Source organism: Lissotriton vulgaris, chromosome 8, assembly GCF_964263255.1.
Source record: "Lissotriton vulgaris chromosome 8, aLisVul1.2, whole genome shotgun sequence".
In the NCBI taxonomy this organism is placed as follows: Eukaryota; Metazoa; Chordata; class Amphibia; order Caudata; family Salamandridae; genus Lissotriton; species Lissotriton vulgaris.
This window is the reverse complement of record NC_141696.1, coordinates 1,400,510,248-1,400,528,573: the sequence shown is the minus strand read 5'-3', so window position 1 is coordinate 1,400,528,573 and position 18,326 is coordinate 1,400,510,248.

Below are 18,326 nucleotides of genomic sequence, written 5' to 3'. Positions count from 1 at the left end.
GCAAAGGGTGAGTACACCACCTTGCCCCAGCTGTCGTGCAGCCAGTTGTGTCAGATTTAGATGGCCAGCCAGGGGTGGCATAATACATGCTGCAGCCCCTGGTAGGCCCTGGGTACACCTATGCCCTGAGTTACAGGGTCTGATAAGGTGGCCCAGTACCAATTGGTATATGCACCTAAGGTACATGGAATCCATTTTACAGAGAGAGCAGTAGGCCTGGGGTCCTGATTGGCAGGGCCCCAGGCCAACTAAGTCAGAAAACCAGCAAAACACCAGGCAAAAAGCTGGGGGCAACCATAGTCAGGTATCCACCTTCCTACACAACCCCCCCCCCCCAAACGAAAGGAGATAAGGCTATCCTTGACCAGGTAAGCCTATATCGCCTGAGTGGCCATATGAGGTGGTACCTGCACTGGCACGGTTACCCCCTATATCATGGTCTACTAAGCAACCCCTCACCCTAAGGGTATCTGAGGGTCTCCACCATAGGGAAGCACTACCTGTGGTGTGTTTTGGCAAAGTAAAAGGCTGGTGTGGGAATGGAGTACTGAAGTGAGACTCCACTACGGTTGGGCTCAACTTCCTCCAATCACTATCCACCATATGTGCCTTTCTTTCCAGTACTGAGTTGCTATGAGCTCTCAGGGTCAACCTCTGGCTACCTAAAGCTGGAGGCTGAGTCCCTCTGTTTGGCTTACTGGAGGGACAGGTCAGGTTTGGGGTTTTTAGGCCCCATGTTTGTCTGTGCCCAACAGTGTCCAGCTGTGGGAGGTCCCTAACTACTTTTAAGGGGGATCCCTCAGGAGTCTGTTTTATTTTCACTTGGCTAGGTCTACTAGCTTCAGTGATCCTAATCTGCTGATTGGGAAGTTCTTTTAGACAGGGGGCCCTTTGGGGTCCACCACTGGCCTCCCTGACCTTTACAGCCCTGGGCTGATTGAGGCAGGGTAGAGAGGTGCAGGCTACCTGCTCCAGACTGGGTCCCACCTGGGAAGGGTCCACTGCCATCAGGGGCTCTGTCAGGCTAGGCCTGACTACCTCTGGGGCAGTTTCTTCACCAGGGGTAGAGTCAGTTCCCTGAGGAGGCTGGCTCTCACCTAGTGTCTGGGAGGGGGAAGACTTTTCTTCCTCCTCAATGCTCTGAGTTTGGGTGGAGTGATCCATTGTTTCAGGCTTCACAACCCCACTATCTGTTTGAGTAGAGGCTGAGACCATTACAGCCTTACCGACCTTTTCAGGAAGGCACTCAGTTTGTGTTTGGGCTGGGACTGTCACAGCCCTCCTATCCTGTTCTGGAAAGTCTGTCTGAGCCTGGGCAGTGGCTACCACTGCTCTTCCAACCTTTTCAGGGAGGAATGGTGCTTGGACTGGGGCTGTAGCTATTACTGCCCCACTAACCTTTCTGGGTAGGCCTATCATGCTGGAGTGGGTTTCTTGCTCCACCTCAGCCCATGCTGAGAGTTCCAGGTCATTCCCCAGTAAGCAATCTACAGGTAGGTTGTCTGTCACTGCCACTCTCATGGGCCCTGTGACATTACCCCAGCTGAGCTCGACTACTGCCATGGGATGCCTTCTTTTCACTCCATGAACGCCTGTCACCTGATAAATGAAACCAGGGGTCAGTTGAGCAGAGGGGACCAGATGGTCAATCACCATGGTGATGCTGGCCCCTGTGTCTCTGTATGCCTCAACTTTCTGACCATTGATAAGGGGCTCTTGTCTATACTTCCCCAAAATGTGGGTACCAGTAGTGAAGTTGGCAAACCCCAGGCCAGTCTCACAGACAAGAGTTGTGTCAGGGGATCTGGCTAGGCCATAATCCACCTGGTTTCCCAAAGTAATGCCCACCACATTCTTGGGGGCACTCCCACCACCTGGGGGATTACCACTAGTGGTAACAGGAGGTCTGGGAGTAGTACCTGGGGGTATGTTTTCCTTATTGTTGTTGGCCTTGGGACAACTGCTGTCACTTTTGTAATGGCTTACCTGTTTGCAGGTATGACAATAAGGTTTCTTTTGGGTATTGGGAGAAGTTGGGGACCCACCCTTTTCAGAGGATTTCTGGGGCCCTGTGGTTTGATCAGAAGATTTATTCCCACCCTTCTCTTGAGGCTTGGTTGATTCCTTCTTTTGGTCACCACCCTGGTTCTTAGGCCTGACCCTGGTTCTGACCCATTTGTCTGCCCTCTTACCCAATTCTTGTGGAGAGGTCAGATCAGAGTCTACCAGGTGCTGGTGTAATAACTGGTTCTGACAATTACTTAAGATTTGCTCTCTCATAATTAGATTGTACAATCCTTTGAAATCAGTAACCTTACTTCCCAGTAGCCAGCCTTCAAAGGCCTTAGTGGCACAATCAACAAAGTCAGCCCAATCCTGAGACTGAGTTTTCTGGGTGTCTCTGAACATCAACCTGTACTGTTCAGTTGTTAAGCCAAACCCATCCACCAGTGTATTCTTCAGGACTTGGTAATTGTTAGCATCCTCAACTCTAGTAGTGAGGAGCTTATCTCTACCTTTGCCTTCAAAGGAGAGCCACAAGATAGCTGCCCACTGACTCCGAGGGACACACTGTACAGTGCAGGCCCTCTCCAAAGCAGTTATCCATTTGTGGAGATCATCCCCTTGTTTAAAGGGGGGCACTATCTTACTCAGGTGTCTAGTGTCTAAACTCCTGTCTTTTTCTCTTGGGAGAATGCTGCCACCAGTGGGATCTACCCCACTCAATTTCTGCTCTCTGGCAAAGGCAAGTCTCTCTTTGGCCAGGGCAAGTTCTTCCCTTTTAATCCTCAGATTGACTTCCCTCATCTTGGCCTCATGCTCTCTCCTCTGAGGGGATGTCATCCCTCTGTGAGAAGAGGTCTGAGAGCCATTGGTTCTAATGGATCTGTTAGAGCCTCTGGATAGAGACCTAACTCGTCCATTACCAAGGTTAAGCCTGCCTGAGAGTGGTCCTGGGGGTCCCCCAAATCCATTCTTATGCCTACTTAAGTTGGTCCTGGTTAGTCTACTGACTTCTACCTGACCTTTGTCTGCCTCATCCCCTGATAACTCTTCTTCCTCCTCCTCAGCATCATCTGCTGCCTGGAGGTGGAGGTCAGGGTCACCAGTGGTTCCCTCTAAGGGAGGCATGTTCCATCTGGATTAGAAGAATCTGGGTTAGCAGTTCTCCTGGCATCATAAGTCTCTAAGAGACCAATCAGAAAGGGTATGGTAGGGTCAGAACCCTGTTTTAGCTTCCTGGAGGTACACAATTGTCTCATCTCCTGGAAGCTAAGAGCTACATATCTGGACATGACCTGTGGAGGGTCAACTGACACAAGGGGAGACTCAGAGTTTCCTCCTTTGTCTGACATGCTTTTCTAGTGTGGTGTAAGTGATGCACCTACCTACACTATTTGTTTGCCTACTGATCCCTTGCTAAGAGTTGTAGTCAAGGTGTGCTAAGCCTTGTTGAACTACAACAGCTGGTTCAGTAGAACTCAGAGTATTCTAAGCTAAGTTATATGTACCTGGGTACTTATGTGATCTTTCACAATGATATTCTTAGGATACTTGTGGTAAAACAACAGCAAGCTCAAATCCCAACTGCTGCTCACCAATGTGAGAAGTTGGCCTGATATATAATGCTCACTATTCTAGTGAGCACTTTGTATCAGTCCAAACAACCCTTATTGATGATTGGTTGTAATTCAACCGTAGACCAGCTATCCTAGTAGCATGGACAAGAGCGGTCTTTAGGCTAAACTCTAGAGGGCATGTTAAGCCAGCTGTTATACCATCACATATACCCCTTGAACACCAAGTGAAAGGACACCACACAAGTTGTTATGAAAATAAAAGGATATTTATTTAGAACACAACAACCCTGGACTCTTTATGAGGACAGGGTGCTAAGCACAATACAAAGCTCTTAAGAAAATACGCAAAGTCGCACAATTTACACAAATGCCCGAGGGGCACGAAAAACCATATACTCTAAAAGTGGAATGCGAAATTACTAGCAGGTAAGTACTACTCTAATGGACTTTAGGATCGCTAGGACTGGACTACTGAACCTTCAGATTACTAGCAGGAGGCCTAGGGGGATCGGGTGCAGAGTGTGCACTCTCACGCGGGATGCGGGACAAAGTCTATGGTTGCTAGAAATTACAAAGTTAGTGTTATCGGACGAATCCGACTAGGTAGAGCTGAAACGAAAAAGGATCTGGACCCTTGGGGCCCGATTCACAGAATGAACTTACTACTTTTGGCATTCACAGAATGCACTTACTACTTTTGGTATTCACAGAATGAACTTACTCATTTCGGTATTCACAGAAGTTAGGACTACTAACTTTAGGACTCCTAAATGCCTTCTGTGAATACCGAAAGTCTTAAAATTAGGATTTTTCTCAATTTAGTAGTAGTAAAGTTAGGACTCCTAACTTTAGGATGCCTAAATGACTTCTGTGAATACCGAAAGTCTTAAAATTAGGATTTTTCTCTATTTAGTAGTAGTAAAGTTAGGACTACTAACTTTAGGACGCCTAAATGCCTTCTGTGAATACCGAAAGTCTTAAAATTAGGATTTTTCTCAATTTAGTAGTAGTAAATGTTAGGAGAAATATATACTTTTCGCCAACACCTGTCTCAATGAAGTACTATATTTTGACACAAAGACATGTCTGACAGTCTTGGCAGATCTGGCTTTGCATCAAAATCCATGAATGGTAGCACTGAAACCCACAAGTGCCACCTATGGGAAGCCTTTGTTGATGCAAAGTATTGTAAAGCAACACAAATTGCTTATTATACTGCTTTTGGAGAAACCTTCCAGCACAAAAAAACTTTCATGTGGAAAATAAATACTTTATCAAGACTTTATACCTCTTTGTGTCACATTGCATGAGTTTGGGGCAGTGCAAAGTCTTCATAAAGCTGTCCGCATATCTCCAGAAATCACTATTAGACTGGCTTGCTGGAAGAATGACATGCAGGCACTTGTTTATCTTTTTGCTAAAGTTTAAATCTATGGAAACCAAGTAGATTTCCAAGGTCACCCACACCTTTTTGACTCAAGATGAGCATGCCAAAACATATTTCTACTTCCAAGATATGACTGAACATAATTATCCACCTCTTTCTTTTACTCTTGTGATGAGGGGGCAAATGAGCTTCAATATACGCTGCCCACACTAAATTTGTGTGAGGGTCTTTGTTGTGATCTTAATCTTGTGAAAAGGACAAATCCTGTAGGCTGACAGTAGTGCATGCTCTTTCTAAAAACATACAAAGCAAAACCAACTGAAAGTCTGGAAGATACCAACAATAGGGCTTCCTTGGACAAATAATACTTTTTCTGACCCTCATCTATCTATAGTTTAGCTATGGCAATGTTTCACTCATTCAGTAGAAGATCCAATCGTGAAGCATGCCTCAAGAAGTGCATGAGGTTGGATTTGGATTACCCTTTTGATGTCCTTTAATGAGATAGTGTCAGGTGAGGTGAAAAGCATAAAAAGCAACAACTGGTACTTCAGGTACAACACTGTGGTATTTATTTGGCTTGCAAGGTTGTTCCCTCCTCATAGTTTTATAAGTTCAAATCCCAGCACAATGTCTCAATGGATTTTACTTGCTTCTCCTTTCTTCATGGAGGACTCTTTGTTAGTTGTGCTAATGTGTTCATGGTGCACTGTGAAGCTAGTGAATAGATTTCATACTTGGACGTAAAGCGGGCCCCACACAGACTAAACAGCGGGAAGGCACCTAAAATTGCACAGAAGCCTACTCTACAACAGCCAGTGCTTGTCTACATGGGCTCAGCATTCATAATGGTACTGTCTTGTTGGGCAGTTTTTTCAGGAATGGTAGTTGATGATGGAGTGTCTCTGCGATGCACTTGTTTCAAGTGTTAAACTCTTAGATGTATCTGCTGCATTTGACACTATCAACCCCACTAGATACATTTTTGTGGTATATACTTTGGGTGTCTCAGCCTCTATGTTGAATCCTTCCTGTGTGATTGTAGTCAGGCATTGTCTCCCTTTTACATTCCACCTTTCCTACTTTGCATTTCAGGGTGCCCCAAGTTTCCCCTTTAGCTCTATGTTATGCAATTTCTATATCACCCCTTGATTGGGACCATATGGGTTTAGGCTCAATATCTACACCACCAACTCCTTAAAAATAAATTTAGATCAGACTGAGATTCTTGGGGCATATTATCAAGGGCGTTTATCTCTGCTTTTTTGGCTTTAAAAGCCAAGAAAGCGGAGATAAAATTATCTCCCTATTACCTAGCTGCCGCTAACACCAGTTAGCGACAGCTAGTAGGAGATAGCGACCATCTTGGGCCCCACTTTGCATGTCAGTGATATTTATCACTAATGACATGCAAAGGGGGTGTGCCAAGATGTTAGAGACTGGAAACAGTCGCTAACATCGCTATCTCCTATTACCAACTTTTGGAGATATTCGCGCTAAGCGTGAATATCTCCAAAAGCTAACACCTGCCCTGAGCACTTCTTAGCCATGTTATCCAATGGGAGGTGGATAACATGGCTAAGAGCATTAGCTCGGTAATGCATGAATATCGCTGACTTTTCAGCGATATTCATGCATTGCAGCCGATTTTTATGGCATTTGCGATAAACCTTGGTAATACCAAGGTTTATTTGCGATAAAAATCGACGCAGCTCAGCGGTAAATTTTTGTCTCTAACCAAGCAATAGCGATAATTATCGCTATTGCTTGGTAATATGCCCCCTTGTTCTTTGTGCTTGGACCCATGTCAGTCCAGCCACATTGTGGTATTGTTCCCTGAGATTTTCTTGCACCTGACAACAATCTCAGAAATCTTAGGGTACTTTTTGATGCCACACTGGAGCTGCAACTTGCTTCTAACCATCTTCAGCATCAGACCAGCACTGGCCTAGCAGTTTAGTAATGCATCCAGTGTGTCTCACCCTCCTCAGTTGTTGGGTTGCTCCTAGCAATTTCTGTTAATCTGGTGCTGCTGCATTTCACACGGATTGCTCTTTCATCATGTGGTTGCACTTTGGGGCCAAGGTTTAGGGTTCAGAGTACAGTATGCCTCCCATTTGCCTCCAGCTGTTTGTCTGGTGTCCAACACATCTCCACAGCTCCTCTCAACTGTACCACTGAGATAGTCCCTACATAGCAGGATGACCAAAACCATCTCACCTAAGGTGGCATTCGTTCCTGGACAAATTCATCCTCTATGTTTAAGCAGAGGCTAGGAAAGAGTCTCTACACAGGAAGCTTCTCAGATTCTGTTGGAAGAAACATAGCACATAGATAGCAAAACCAACTGAAAGTCTGGAAGATACCAACAATATGGCTTCCTTGGACAAATAATACTTTATCTGACCCTCATCTATCTACAGTTTAGCTATGGCAATGTTTCACTCATTCAGTAGAAGATCCAATCGAGAAGCATGCCACAGGAAGTGCATGAGGTTGGATTTGGATTACCCTTTTGATGTCCTTTAATAAGATAGTGTCAGGTGAGGTGAAAGGCATAAAAAGCAACAACTGGTTCTTCAGGTACAACACTGTGGTATTTATTTGGCTTGCCCTCATTTCTTTTGCAGATTGCAAGGTTGTTCCCCCCCCATAGTTATATAAATTCAAATCCCAGCACAATGTCTCATTGGATTTTACTTGCTTCGCCTTTCTTCATGGAGGACTCTTTGTTAGTTTCTCCAAAAGCTAATACCTGCCCTGAGCAGTTCTTAGCCATGTTATCCAATGGGAGGTGGATAACATGGCTAAGAGCATTAGCTCGGTAATGCACGAATATCGCTGACTTTTCAGCGATATTCATGCATTGCGGCCGATTTTTATGGCATTAGCGATAAACCTTGGTAATACCAAGGTTTATTTGCGATAAAAATCGACGCAGCTCAGCTGTAAATTTTTGTCTCTAACCAAGCAATAGCGATACTTGTTGCTATTGCTTGGCAATATGCCCCCTTGTTCTTTGTGCTTGGACCCATGTCAGTCCAGCCACATTGTGGTATTGTTCCCTGAGATTTTCTTGCTCCTGACAACAATCTCAGAAATCTTAGGGTACTTTTTGATGCCACACTGGAGCTGCAACTTGCTTCTAACCATCTTCAGCATCAGACCAGCACTGGCCTTGCAGTTTAGTAATGCATCCAGTGTGTCTCACCCTCCTCAGTACACAGGAAGCTTCTCAGATTCTGTTGGAAGAAACATAGCACAGTGTGAGTATTGGGTTGTTGGTTGACTGGGGTGTGAGTCCTAGTCAAGCAATAGCCACAAACCCTTGCAGGGTGAACCAGAAAAGTAATTCACTTAACCGGTGCTTAACCTTGGGTAGCTTGGCACAAAAAGCAGTCAGGCTTAACTTAGTGGCAATGTGTAAAGTGTTTATGCATCCCACAGACAGTACTAAAGTGAAAACACAACACAAGAAAACTCCCACACTAACTTAGTAAAGTAGAGAGAGGAGTGCAGAAAATCATATCACCCTGTGTTGCTCCACTACTAACGGAAAATACAATACCCTTTGTCTGTGGGTGAGATTATCACCTGCCATAGGAGCTTGACAAAGCTTCGACCATGTGAAGTCAATATAGTGTGGTCTTCACATGATTCCTAATTTGTTCCATTGCTGTGGCGTGTGCTAGGCCCAACCACATGTAGGGGAAGGGCAACCTTTTTATTCCGAGAAGTGTGGGAACACAGGGTGGTAAGATTTTGGAAGTTCCAGTTATTTTTCTCACATTAATATTGGAAAGATCATTTTATTTGAGCCTCACTTTGGCATTCCTAGAGCATGAGCATTCTGCCTTGAAAAACATGCTGGGATCCATGCAAATCACATCACCCTGGATTCCTCTCAGTCCCAAGCTTTCAGAAAGCCAGAGTTGGTATTTTGTCTCTATGGTTCTTGGCTGCCTGTCATGGTCCTCAGTGTGTATGCCCCTCACTTGCTCAGAGTTCTAGCTGGAGTAGCATCTCAAATTCATAGGGAAATCTTCTGGAGACATCATTCAATCACAGGATTTATGCTTCCTGCAATCTGCTGGCAAGGCACATTTTGACATTTCTTGAAAGTCTGTTTTGTTTGAATGGTGCAGAGCGCAATAAACAAGAAAGACAAGATCAACGCATGAATGTTAATTGTTCTTACAAATGAATCTAAGTTAAATCGCACTGCCAATTAAACACTTACCTTGAAATGAGAGCGTTAGTTCGGATTTGGAAAAATAACAAATTAAGTAATCTCATGAATGCTAATTAGTGCAACAAGGGCCAAATATAAGTAGGTAAGTGTTTGTGTTTACCAAACAGAACATTTTTTGATTTGCTATTTGGTAATTGCAAACAGCAATGTGCACAAAATGAGTGTTTAACACATTTTATGATTCCCAGTGGGTTGCAAATAGACCTACCTCCTAATTATTCATGAGGTAGGTCTTAGTTTGCGATCCATTAGGAATCACAAAAATCACAGGGATGGTGGCCTGATGGGGTCAGGAGAACACCATGTCTGTGATTGCTTTTCAATAAAGCATTTTTTTACATGCAGACTGTTTTCCTTAAAGGAAAATGGGATGCATCTCAAATTCTTTTTTTAAGAGTAGGTAGTGGTCAGTGAGACCAATGCCTGCTTTAAAAAAATGTTTTTACAAACATTCATCAAAGAGGAACGGGTCTCTTGTGGAACCCCCTTCCGATTTACGAATGGATAACCACCAACTTGAAGTTGGTGGTAAAATGCATATGTTTTGTCACCACATTCCAGTTGCAAAAGATTCATACATGTCCTTGCAATTCAATATTGGGGAGGGATGCCCCAAACACACCCTTTCCTAATACCGCAAAATTACATTAAAAAATGCGAATCTGTCTGTTTACGACCTCAGCTATGTACATCTAGCCACTAGTGTGTTACAGATAATTGAACGTTATGTTAGATTACCCCGCTTCATTTGCATGAAAAACTCTGTGCATCAGCTTTGGAACCAATGGATCTCGGAACAAGCACTCAATCTTTGTTACCAGTACATAGCCGTCTGCCTGAGGAAAATCAATGCATCTCGTGTTGCGACAAGGGTTAAAGTACTATGCTCAGTGGGCCCTGCAGGGGTCCTGTGTACAGCCCGCACTCCATTGCAGTCAGCCTGAATTCTTGACTTTGCCCCAGTCCAGTGTGACCAATTAACTCTTGAAGCACTATTTGCTGATAAGAGCAATTTTTACATTTAATCTTTAAAAATGTAGATCTTGACTTCTGTTTTAATGTAACTGTTTGAAGTGTTGCACAAATACTTTACACAAGGACGAGCACAGGTTAATTTATGATGTTTATCTGACTTAGCCAGACTAGGATTGTGGTTCCTGCTTGGACATGGTGCATACCTCTGCCATCCAGAAACCCAATTTCTAACTGTGACCCTCTGGAAGAGCAGATTGGGACGTTAGCCTCCTATCTGCCCATTTCATGAGTGAGATGTCAGTAAGTCCACCAGCTCATTGGGGAAAAAAGTGGAAAACAGAATGGGGTCCGTAGCTTACCCATTCTGGGACAGGACTACTGCACCCGACCCCTTGAGCACATGACAGTATTTTTGTCCCTTTAGATTGGAAGGTTCACCTCCTATCATTCTTTGCAAGGTTAAGAAATCCCACTAGATACCATGGGTTAATGTCCAAAAAGGATTCATTTGGAGTGTTCACCTCTGCACCTGCTACATATAAAATACAGTGTAAATGGAAAGGCAAAGTGTACTCTCACTTGTATGAGGCCAAACTCCTAAGGTAACTGAATTCACCATAGTTCCAAATGTCTTTTTGATGACTTAATTCATGCCAATGAGTATTTTACCCTCCTGATGACCCTAATATTGATTGTTGGTTTCGGGCACTTTTACACTTTGTGTCTAAAATTATATCTTTGTTATCTTTTCTTTAGTTTTCTGGATTCTTTACTTAAAAATGCATTATTGTAGTTGAATTACAATTAGTTCTGTAAACCCTTTGTTTCTGTAACAGTATTTTGCTATGGTTCTTTTGTTACACAAAACTTCTCATGCACATTCCTTGCTGCATAGGCCCACTTACTAAATGAAAGCTAGACTACCGTTTGCGAACACTGGTTACCCTTTGTGTGTATTGTGAATAGCCAGTATGGATGCTTAGTCACATCTCAACACTTTCTCGGAAACGGGACCAACTGACCTCCGGTCGATGGTCCCGACCAACTCATCATGATGCGACTGAACATTGGCCCTAAACCGGCCGTAACACAAGGTTCCATAGAGGAATGCGAGTCTGTGTACATCGCTGCACCTTGTAGAAGGTACCCTGAGGTGCATGCCACACGGTGCAGGGTTGAACAGAGGGGCATCGGCTCACAACCGGAGGCCGCAGAGGCAAGAAGACCCTGATAGGAGCCACCATTCTCGCTCTCTGACAGGCTCTCCTCTCCATGTCAGAAAACCCGACATGGAAAGCCTGCCGGAGACCGAGTATCGTAATCCCAAGGGCGGAAAGGCAACCCTTTGAGATTACGGGCCGATCTCCAACTGGCCTACGGGCTCCATGAGCCCGTCGGAAGCCAGCCAGAATTACTGTCTGGTTTAATTTCTGACCGCCAGCATTGTAATGGGGCAGTCAGAAATTAAACCGAGAAGCATCACGGAAAGGACATTCAGAACCTTCCCAGGGTGCATTGTAATAATTCGCTAAGTCTTTGAGCTCTCTGCCATAAGCCTAACAATTGGATTACCCAAATAATTTCAAAAACCGTACACATACTTAAATGTATTCTTTTGGGTGTTGTAGCAATTATTAAATCACTTACATTACATTTTTAAGGCTTGCTAAAGACAGGTGTTGCTATCTGGGAGACTTCATGCTACCAATAGAGAGCAGGTTTTGTTTAAGACTCCTCCAGCCATTGACTTTCATGGGTTTTGATGGTCTCCCATTGCTTGACTGGGCTGTCTATCAAGGTCATGACATCTGTGGATGATTACATTGTCACATTGGGCTACAATTAGTTTTTGGTGATGAGGCCAAGCAGTTCTGAAGCTAAAACATGATCTGTAACTTTTAGTGCAGTGTCAGTGTGTGTTTCGATGTATTTCAATTTACTGACATGATGCCATTTTTCAATTGCTGGTTTATTGCTTTTTAGTCTAAGAAGTGCATCCTGTTTATCTTTAAGACAGACTAACACTAGTCATTAATCAGCCTTGCACATCATTATGTTTTACTTTTATGCTTTACCATGTTGTTGGACTTACAGGTTTTTGTTCACAAAGTACACTCATGAGTGCTCCTAGGCTTTCTTAAAGATGCACTGAAAATAATGGTCCATTGTTATGAGCCTAAACTACGCAATATTCTGATGGTTATGCCTTTTAACTTCGCCACTTACAAGGCAACATCATCTTTTAACTTCTTCCATAATAAATTCCTTTGTGGGCACAGCTTAACTCTGCTACTGCAGTCTTTTCAACAAAGGGGTTCTACTCTCAGCTTCCATATTGTAGCCAAAGAAGCTCTTTCATTACGATAATTCTTTCTAGGACAACTGGAAGCAACACAAAGGCGCTAATCTATCACCAAGCACCTTCCCTAACACAAAGCAAGACACATTGACTTTTTCATTGCATATATCAAATAAGTGAGACCAAGTCGCTATACCAATGCTTGTTGAATAGGCAGTCCCTCATATTCTTCCCAATTAAAAAAAGGCTACAGCATGAATCTATGCAGATCTGCATGTACTAAACTCTTCAAATATATACAGAGGTAGGAGTCTGTCTCTGTTCATTCACGAGCTGCTGTAAAAGGAACCCCCCAGCAGAAGCCTGCATTATTGTAATGTTTCCAAGAATTCAAGACTGAGATAATCCCATCAAACATGATGCAGCTGTTCCCCTGAAAGCAGCTCAGACGACAATAAGTGCCACGTGCTATCTAAAGGCAACCCTTGAATGTGCATTACCAACTGCAGAATTCACTATTTACCAATTAGTGAGGCAGAGTATAGCTAGGCTACCAATTAAAGAAATCCTGACGATATTCAAGAGTGCATTTTAATTCCCAGTTACAATATCGAAGAGATGAAAGCTTGCAACCGTTTTTAAATTACATGGCATATACAAAAATGAATTTTGCAAATGGAGCTAGAATTAATAAATAATTACGTTTATTCATTGGCAAATTAAATGCAGAATTCAGATGAAATTACAGCTGCATATATTGATTTACATAGATCAACCCAGTAATCTCTTGATACCTTTTGAACCAGTTTTTTTTCTCATGTTCATGAAAAAGAAACAGGAACACACTACGATGATCCCTCACACGCCGAACATCTTCATTAACCACAGAACATGTAACAATTTCAACACATTTCTAGTGCTACCACAATACACATATATATAGACTCAACACCTTTCGAATTTAAAATACATAATTTTGCAGTAAAAAGAAAGCAGCTTCAGAAAACATTAAGAGCAACATATGTAAGCAGTACCTCACCAAGCCTACCCTTAAAGTTATCTAATGCATCCCTGTGAATGCCAGGATCAAATTGAAGCCCGCGCACACTGTCCACAGCGCGCAACAGGGAAAAGAATCAGCATACCAACAGAAACTGGTTGGGCACTATGCCCAGCCAGAGTCCTTAAAATCAATGGTAGCCCACTGAAGGATCTCCCATCAAGGGTCAAACATGGGGGAATATCAGGGGATATAAAAGGACCTAATGTATGGAATGCTCTCTGCCTCATTTTGAGATCCAAACACAGTAACTTGCAGTTCAGGAAACAAACTATCCAGAATTTCTTTTATCAGGCGGGGACGGATGTCGGGCGGATTGCCATCGCCATGCGGGCGGTGACGATCCGCCCAACATCCTAATGACCCCCTAAATGTTTACACCTTTTATTTAGAACAGTTTATTTAGTGTAGCTTAGTTTGATGTGGGTATTGTATGTATCATATTTTAAATGTACAAGTATTTCTAAAAAGATTTTGAAGTTAGTGGGAGTGATATATTTAAATGATATAATATGATATTTAATTGATATTTTGTTTTAGAGAGGGGTATAATAAATATATATGTTTTATTGCTGTATTGTATGTTTTGTAGTATTACTTGCTTGTAGTGCTTGAGTTTCTTTACATTGCAATAATGCTCCTTTATGGTTTAACATCTATTTTATTTTTACATTTGTAAATTGTGTACCATACGTATTGTACAACATTGGGTTTTTAGTTGAGGGTAGTGAACCCTTCTCAGGCAACAACCACAATCCCTGTCAGGGTGAACCACAAAAAGTCACCAAATTAACCTGTGCTTAAACGTCTAGTAACACAAAAGCAGTCAGGCTTAACTTAGAGGCAATGTGTGCAGTATTTATACAGTACTTACACAATAATTAAGTAAAAATACAACACAAGAAAAATCCTACACCGATTTAGACAAATAAAGTGAAATGTAATACATTATTTGACACCAAAGTCCAATTAGTAGAACTGGAGTCATAAATATTTAAAGTTTTTTGTAAAAACTAGTGCCTTAAAGATCAAAAAGTTATGGCTGACTGTGATGGAGCGCTGTTCGGATACATGATGTGGATTGGTCCTGGTCTTGGCTCATCTTTGAACTTAGAAGAAATTTTGAACAAAAATGTTTGAGAAGTAAACGTTCAGCAGGGCAAGGCAGCGAAAGGTGTCTGAGGAAGCGGCGTTGTCATTAGGAGCTGCTGGACAAAGTCGTCTAGCAGATTTCTACATTCAGACTTAGTCACTTTTTTGGAAGTAAAAAATCTCAAATGGGACGAAGTGGCAGACTGTAGCTGAAATGGGCTCCACAAGACTGGATATTTCTTTTGTGAGGAGCTGCTAAACAGGATTTGCTGCTGCATAGATGAATGTAGCGGGAGCCAGGCTGACTGGCTTTGAACCTTAGGTGGACTGGCGAGCAGGTAGCTATGGTCTTCTGTTGGTTTGCCACAAAACCTTCCAAGTCCCAAGTTTTTTTGTTTGTTTTGGCATATTTAGCGCTACTGTCAAAGGTTGAGGGCATGGTAGCCACCACTTGGAGGGTAGAATTCCACCACTTGGAGGGTAGAAGGTCCAGGGGCAGGGATCAAGCTGCTGGAGAATTGTGTACCCCCATAGCTCAGAATAGAAGGCTAGCCAACTAGGCCTTGAAGTCACTCTGGCAATCTTGGGCTCAAGCAGAATGGCAGGCCTCACACAGTCTGGTAATAGCAGAGCAGTTCTCTGAGTTACACTGCAGATCTCAAGCAGCAGTGCAGTCCTCTGAAGTACAAGGCCGACCTTCTGAGTGTTCTCCTAGGGGTCCAGGAGTGTACTGAAGAGTGTGTCTAAGGGTCCTATTTTTGTACTTGATGCCAGCTGAAATGAAAGAAACATCTGGAGTGTTTCCACCCTCAAAGAATGTTCTTGAATTTCCTTCCAACCGGCCAGGGCTCCCAGGGGTCTAGGTTAACAAAAGGCCAGTGTGAAGTTCTTTGCAAGTGTATTGAGGTAGCTCTTTTGAAGTGAAGGTGGGGCAAGGAACAATTCTGCCCCTCCCATCCTGGCAGGATGGCCCATCCTGCCAACACTTTGTCCCTCTTTGTCTCGCTGTGAGGGAAGAATACACAATGGCCAACTGCCACTCTAATCACATCATGTGAGCCAGAATGCATGCTGCAGGCATCAAACGGTTAGGACCAGAAAATGACAAGTTTCTAAAAGTGGCATTTTCAGAATTGTGAATTAAAATCCGACTTCGCCATTAAGAGGTTTTAAATTACAATTCTTTAGAGAACAACCATGATGTTTCTACCTGTTCCCAAACAAAAATGGTCACCTATTAAATGGAATAAGGTTGCCCAATGTTATCCTGTTGTAGCTTGTTAGGTCTCACAGTAATGAAAATCAAATTTAGGAGTTTTTCACTACAAGGACAAGTAAAACTTAAAAGTAACAAAATGGTAACAGTTGATAGAAATAGAGCGCACAGCAAATCAAGGTAATCAATCTTGCGCAGGTAAGATGAGGTGCTCCAAGAAGATAAGGGTCGGTTACCACAACTCCAGACTCAACCCACAAAGGTGAATTAAACATTATAGAAAAAAGTTCTTCCAAGCACTCAAAGTCTATAATAGTAATAAATGGAAGTCCTCAAAACGTAAATTATCAGTTGAATTGTCCAAGTTTATTCCTCTAAAGAAAATGTGATCCAGCTCAGTTCAATAAACAAGCACAGCCAAGCACAGCCAACACGTGCTTCGTCTAGTCAATATACGACATTTGACTTCTCAGGGCTGCAACCCAAATAACAAGTATGAGACAGGTAAAATAATAATACATAATGTAGTATACCATTATACCACACAGTTATTCTAAAAGTCTATAAGGGATAAACCCTCAAACCACACCATGCATCGGTGCAATAGTAAAGAAAAGAAAGATATAGCCATGCCAAATTCCAAAATGGGTACACCCACGTATGTGCAAAAACAATAGTAACTACTAGAAGGAAGAAATCAACAGGTTCAAGAGAAGATGTATAGTGTAAGTAGGTAAGTAATGTACGATACATGCTAAGAGACAACTACCGACTACCAACCTCAATGAACTACAGTTGAAGTCAAGTTAGGTAACATGTTCAAGTGGGCTGGTCCATAATCGTCAAATCTAGAAAACATGTACAAAAACCCATATGTAGTAATAAGGATGCACCACTCTAGACAGAAGTAGCAGTCACTCTGTTCAATATATCCCACAAATCTGAACACACTCTCTATGGCCAGTATCCCTCCCATCATTTCCATTATCCCTCGTTATAAAACGATCACGAGTGACCCCAACTATCCAACGCACCATGTCGAGTTACACCAGTAAGTCAATGGGGTTCCCAATTATTAACATTTCTCACCTCAGTTTAATATGTGTATCTCGTAGGTCACAGAAATATCTCCGGTGCTCCAATATGTGTATCTCGTAAATCCTCAGTAATGTCAATTTCTAATTTGCCATAACACGTGTTTGTGTACTGCAAGCAAAAATATATTGTATATAGTTATAGTAGTAAATCGGGTGTAAATATACCTTACATAAATCACCCGCAAGTTAAAACCAATTCCAGAGTCACCGAACTTACCCGCAAAGCGTATCACTCCAGACAGTCAAAACCGGCGTTCTACACGGCCGCCATATTAGACTTCCTATATATAGTATAAAACCATGAGCGCCATCTTGTGGTGGCCACCGTATCACAATTTCAACTATAAACGGACTAAAATTAAATATAATAACAAAAAGGAATTACTGACAACCGCAGAGAATTTATCTACGATCCTAACAGCTGTCAAGTTCGGCAAAAAATTGTGCAATATTACGATCCGTGTCGATTCTAATTTCGTCAGGCACGTGACAGCTAACAACTTATCAAATGCAAAAGTTCTACGTTAAAGCCCTAAAACACTCATTAACATGCAACGTAAATTGTCCACATTGTAACGAAAAACTAAGGCAAGCCAAAAATAGGGAAAATGATGTCTACTCTAACAAGTCCATAGTAATACATCACTGCCCGAATAACGTAACCTGATAGGGTGGTAATGGGTAAATTGCCACCAAATTCTGTTGAAAAAGAAATGTCCATGTCACATATTCGGTTACAGACTCAATACAGTATGCGCAATCGTATATATGCCATATGCGTAGTACCATATAAAAATATATATATAACACACATGGTAGTTATGGGAGACGATACCAAGCCATCGGTGTGATGAAGTAATCTCCACCTGATTAAATCCACACCATTAAAAAAGATTGATATTACAGGGTAGTGTCTCAGTAATAGTAACAAGTAGAAATAAAAGTTCAAGACAGTAGAAGAAATTGAAGAAAGAAGAAGTTAGACAGAGAATAATGAATTCCTATCTAAGAGAATTAAAGTGTGAGCAAATACTCTAAACAATTGGTATACATCTTACTAAATAGGACATGTGCAGAGCAGATTCACTTGTATAAAATGCACATTCATATATGAAATACTCAAAGCAATCTGTATAGATCTTGCTAAACAGTGTAAGTGAGACACAAATTCACTTGTTTGAAATACACATTAACATAGTTCGTTACCCCTATTTCTTTCATAAAGGACACAGAAACTGAAGGAGGTAATCAAATATTCATCACAGTCACAAATAGTTACAATATTAGTATAATAACAATTCAGTCCTGACCCAAATAGTATTGAAATTCATTATCTATATTCATGCCCCGTTCCACGGCCCTCAATT